Genomic DNA, 5,662 nt, shown 5'->3' with positions numbered 1-5,662 from the left:
CCGCTTACAAGAACGTTTTATGACATGGAATGACCTTAGCAGAAAGCGCTAATGTCTGCCGGATGTGGACACGACTTTGGGACAGTCACATATCTGTTTAGAGCAGTCGAAAAGAAAGCTCCCGTCTTTGTAAAAGCTGTGGAGTGCCATTGAATGCGTGGCTCTTACACAAAAAGCTTTGTTTAGGAACAGAAGAAACATATGCTGGTTCACCAGGAACTTTTCCCAGAGAGGCTGAGAGCACGGCAATATCGAAAAGGGAGCTCCTCTGGTGGCTGAAGAAAGAGAAATAAAGTGAGGAATGACTTTTTTTCGAGGAATCAGTTACGAAGAAGTTCACCTGTTAACCAAGGCAAATATAGCCCAGGTAAGTGGAACCTGCGCTCTCACAGAAGAGTTTTAAGCGGTCCGAGCTCACTAGAAATAGAATCCAGCCCAACAAGTCTTACTTGTAACGAAAATCGTGGCACAGCAATGCTTACTTGACAGACGCCGTCGCACAGTGAATACACACTTTATTGTACTCTTCTCTTCTCCCGGTTGCCTCACAGAGCTTCTCCTCATGACTTCTTCTTAGAACTCCGACACAGACCTTCACTTTATGACACCAGCATGGAAAGAAGGACACTGCTGCTGCCACAGATCGATCTTCCAGTATTTCTGCCACCAACGGCAGCTATATGTTGACATGTAGGGAAATTCAAATCACGTTTCAACTTTGATATCTTACAGGTTACGTTAGTGTTTTTTAACGTCCCGTCGACAACGAGGTCATTAGAGACGGAGCACAAGTTCGGGTTAGGGAAGGATGGGGAAGGAAATCGGCCGTGCCCTTTCAAAGGAACCATCCCGGCATTTGCCTTTGATATCTTATAGCTTCATTTCAACGAGTTACTTTGCAAGTCAACTACATTTTCTTCTAAATTCCACAGCTGGTGTGACGTACCGTCTTCCATAATTATACGTATTGCCTTCAGCCATTGTCCTTCAGTAACTGATTTCCCGATGATCACTCGCTTCTTAGGGGAGTTACTTCCACTTTTTCCGTGACTGCTATGTCAGAATAAGAGATTTACATTCGAACAAGTTGTCTTAAGTAACTGTTAATCGAGATGTTTCAAGTCACATGGGGCCTTAAAAAAATATTATACAATTAAGCATTTTGGTCATAATTGTGAACTGGAGAGATGATAAATAAATCGAATGTTTAATATACAATTTCATTCAATTTCACATTATTAATAAAAGGAAACCACCTGCAACACCATACATTTTCAGAATGAGATTTTCACTCTGCAGCGGAGTGCGCGCTGATATGAAACTTCCTGGCAGATTAAAACTGTGTGCCGGACCGAGACTCGAACTCGGGACCTGTGTGAGGATGGAGCGTGAGTCGGGCTTGGGTAGCTCAGTTGGTAGAGCACTTGCCCGCGAGAAGCATAGGTCCTGAGCTCGACTCTCGGTCCAGAACACAATTTTAATCTGACAGGAAGTTTCATATCTGCACACATTCCGCTGCAGAGTGAAAATCTCATTCTGAAAACATCCCCCAGGCTGTGGCTAAGCCATGTCTCCGCAATATACTTTCTTTCAGGACTGCTAGCTCTGCAAAGTTCGCAGGAGAGCTTCTGTAAAGTTTGGAAGATAGGAGACGAGGTACTGGCAGAATTAATGCTGTGAGGGCGGGGCGTGAGTAGTGCTCTGGTAGCTCAGTTGGTAGAGCACTTGCTCGCGAAAGGCAAAAGGTCCCGAGTTCGAGCCTCGGTGCGGCACACAGTCTTAATCTGCCAGGAAGTTTCACCATACATTTTGTCTAGGAATTCAGAATCTGATGAAGAATGTTACACCAAAGTCGATTTACTGTATAAGATATGGAGAAGAAACGCTTGTTGGGGAATACGTCAAAGCATTTTGGAACATGTGGCGTACCTTACTTAATTATCAGTAGCCCACGTCAGGGCTTAGATGAAACAGAATTCAAAGCGCGTGGGCGTCCAAGAGGAGCGCCGCGGAATAGTTACGCATTCTGTTTACTGCCACTTAGAGTTTAATGGCGCAATTATAGCCGCGGCAGCCCGTTACTTGTTGGTGCCACGCAGAGAGGCGAGCTGTCGGCGTATCACTGACAAACGCCCGGCGGACGCAGGCGTAGTCCAGTGACGCTTCGTGCATATCCAGTTACCCAGCACGCCTGAGGGCGTTTCACGAAACTGGAAAACGTATGCACGCTGTCCCGCTGGACGCGTGCACGCTGAACACCCTTAGTCCGCAGAGCGGATAAGCTTCAGTGTTACTGCAGAGCTAATCTGCAAATTGTATTCCCTTTCTCGACGTACACCGTAACAATAGGCTAATTTGTGTACCCATTGAACTCTAGGTACATCAGATTTGGCATCAACAGGCGGATCTTGAGATTGACATGTAATGTGTCAAGCATGCTGGTGAAGTCAGAGGGAGAAGGAGACGGGTTCGATTTCCGGTCGGGTCGGAGATTTTCTCCGCTCTGGGACTGGGTACTGTGTTCGACTTGCGTCAATATAATAACAGATGGCCGAATGGGCGCACGTGCTGAATGCCAGTAAAATCCTAATAAAATACATTCCTTGGCTGTTTGAACATTATTAAGATATATTCGTGTTAAAGCAAGAATCAACATTGGATAGTTATAGTAATTACTAGCTGTACGTGTCTTTCACAAGAGTATAACAATAATGCTGTTAGAGAAACGGCAAAAATTTATCAAATGAGTAACCTACGATCACATCTGCAGAAAATCGCTAACACATCAATAAAGAAAGCACGTGTCAATCAATTTGAGAATTTTTTTTTTTATTGCAATAGGTATTGCGTTTCAGCTATTAATCGCCAAGAGGCTATCAGAGCCTTAAACTGAAAGAGTAGTAGAAAGCTTACTTTAAAGACGATTGTTTAATTTTGTATAAAATGTTGTAGCAGCCTCACTGTGTTTGGTGTTCTCAGGCAAGGAATAAGTCGGTAAGCAACTGGAAATCGCACTGACTTCCTATAAATGATTGGAAGCTACTGCGAATGGATGTGTAGGGAGGACTACCGACAGTCGTGAAATGATAATTAAATCAAGACCCTACGCTGCCGACAGACGTTGATATACATCGACGGGGACAGTTGAAAACATGTGCCCCGACCGGGACTCGAACCCGGGATCTCCTGCTTATATGGCAGACGCTCTATCCATCTAAGCCACCGAAGGCACAGAGGATAGTGCGACTGCAGGGACGTATCCCTTGCACGCGCCCAGTGAGACCCACACTCCCAACTTAATGTCCACACACTACAGTCGTAGTGCCCCTGCCCATTACACTCATTACTCGTGGCAGACAATCTTACCGAGTCCTGTGAGAGTTCGGGCAATACGTGTGCATCCGCACAGAAGAAGAAGGTCAATGTCCGAAAGAACAGATACCATCTTCATATACCAAAATTCATGTACCAGAGCAACCAAAGAAACGTCAAATACTATCTTATCTTAGAGACACTGTCTCTTTATACGAGGTCCATCACTACTCCTTCACTTGACTGTTAATTATCTGTCAATGAAAGATCAAGGCGTCCTGAACAAGAGAGGCAGAGCCCACGGTAAGCTCAGGATGTTACATCTGTCTCCCTAATTGACAAGTTCATTGTGAAGTCTTCCAAAGAAACTGAAAATGAGCTAGTCAAAGTTACTTCTCCTGTTGGGAAACCAGCTGCATCCTGTGTCAAGAGGAGCTGATCGCAAAATGGCAGGCGCCCATTAACCGTTGCCAGTGGGAAGGTATGGCGACAGTTGGTAATCCTTAGGGAAATGGCAGCAAGGGATGGGAAGAAACGCCAGTGTACGCAATTCGGATGCCTGGAGGCATCAATCAACATGCTGAAGAGGCTAGTCCAACAGCCATTTAGACAACAGCGCGCAACCAACTGCACATTGTGGCACCTATTGGGAGAAGCGATGCCTATCGTCTGGGTCCCAACGTCATACTTGGACTTTGCAGTGAATATCAGAGCAACGTTAAACACCATCCTCACTCACAGAGTTTTAATCAAGCTCACGAACTGCAGCGTTGTCTCAATAGTCGTCCCCTGGTACTGGCTCGAGCTGAAAGCTTGAATAAGATACTCCAGAGGTTCGGTGCCAAGGTAGGCTGTGACTTCGTGGATTTGAACCATAGCGTTGGGAACTGTAGGGTCCCTTTAAATAGGTCAGGCGCCCATCACCTAAGTAGATGGCAGTGTGTGGATTGAAAACAAGGCTTTTTTTGGAGTAATCGACTTTCCACCCAGTCGAGATAACAATAGCTATAGGAGACCAGGAAGTATCAGTATAAGATCAAAAGAGACGTTTCGCTCAGCAGAGAGTACTAAAATATTAATATATAAGTGCCGAAGTCTTGGTAAACAAAGGGACAGAAACTGAAGCACTCCTATAAAGCAATGAATCTCACATAACAGTAGGTACAGAGAGCTGGTGGAAATCTGTAGTTCACAGCAGTAAACCTTCTGGGAAAAATGTAAGCCCTTATGGGAAGGGTTGGCAATTGAGAAATTCAGTTGATGTTTTCGACACATCAGACAATAATATGAAATCCACTGATAGTGGAGTTCCTTAATCTTACTGCAACAACTGGAGGAGACTTTAACTGTCCAAAAGTCAATTGGGATAGCTTGAGTTTAGTTACTGGTTGCCGTGACAAGACATCTTGTGACTCATTACTCAATGCATTCTCTGAAAACTACAGAGAACTCCCTTCCCCAGATGTAAATATATTAGACCTTACAGCAACAAACAGGATTGACCTCTTTGAGGATGTCGACATCGAAATTCGTATCACTGACCATGAGGCATCTATAACAACAATGAACAGAAAATACAAAGGACAGCTAAAACGAAAAGAAAAATTTATATCTTCAACAAACTGTCCAAAGAAGCATTACTGTAATGTCCCAATGAGGAGGTATACGATTTTAGCTCAGGATAGGGGCATATGGCCCAAGTTTAAAAGAATATAAACATAGGCTTCCGCAGCCGTGGTCACAGTCAATAAAATTCTTTTTGGTTTGAGGCCGCATTGTCAACTATAAAATTCCGACGTTTCGGCGAGTACTGAAAGACGCCTTCCTCAGCGTGTATTACTAACTGTTGGCAATACAGCCTGAGGAAGGAGTCTTGCAATAGTCGCCGAGACGTCGGAATTTTCTAGTTGACATTTCGACCTCAAACCTAGAAGAATTTCATTGACTTTAAAAGAATAGTTGATTATGCCTTAGATAGATATGTAACCAGGAGGACACTTCATGATACAAGGGATCCTTCGTGGTATACGGTAACTGTAAAGGAAGTACTAAAGAAACCGAAACTAATATGTCACTGGCGAAAATAGAAGCAAAGCTCTATAGACAGAGGGCTTACAGGAGAGAAATTCGTGAAGCTTTCAGTGGCTGCCGTACCACAATATTATCGAAAGATTTTCATCAAAACCAAATGAAATTCTGGTCATATGTAAAGTCTATGGTGGCACCAAGGTTTCAGTCCAGTCGCTCAAGGATGAGACGTGAACTGAAAATGGGAGCAGCATATCAAAAGCAGCAATGATTAACCCAGTTTTCAAATGTTCCTTGACAAAGGACAATCCAAAAGTAATGA

General features: G+C 44.1%; 1 non-coding gene across 1 annotated transcript; it reads right to left on the bottom strand.

Moving 5' to 3' along the window:
• Positions 1–3,155: 3,155 nt before the first annotated feature.
• Trnai-uau (transfer RNA isoleucine (anticodon UAU)) lies at positions 3,156–3,230 on the bottom strand. Its single transcript has one exon. It is a non-coding gene; the product is annotated as a tRNA-Ile (tRNA).
• Between the last annotated feature and the right edge of the window lie 2,432 nt (positions 3,231–5,662).

This window comes from Schistocerca serialis, chromosome 6 (assembly GCF_023864345.2).
Source record: "Schistocerca serialis cubense isolate TAMUIC-IGC-003099 chromosome 6, iqSchSeri2.2, whole genome shotgun sequence".
NCBI lineage: Eukaryota > Metazoa > Arthropoda > Insecta > Orthoptera > Acrididae > Schistocerca > Schistocerca serialis.
This window is presented reverse-complemented; position numbering and strand designations above follow the sequence as displayed.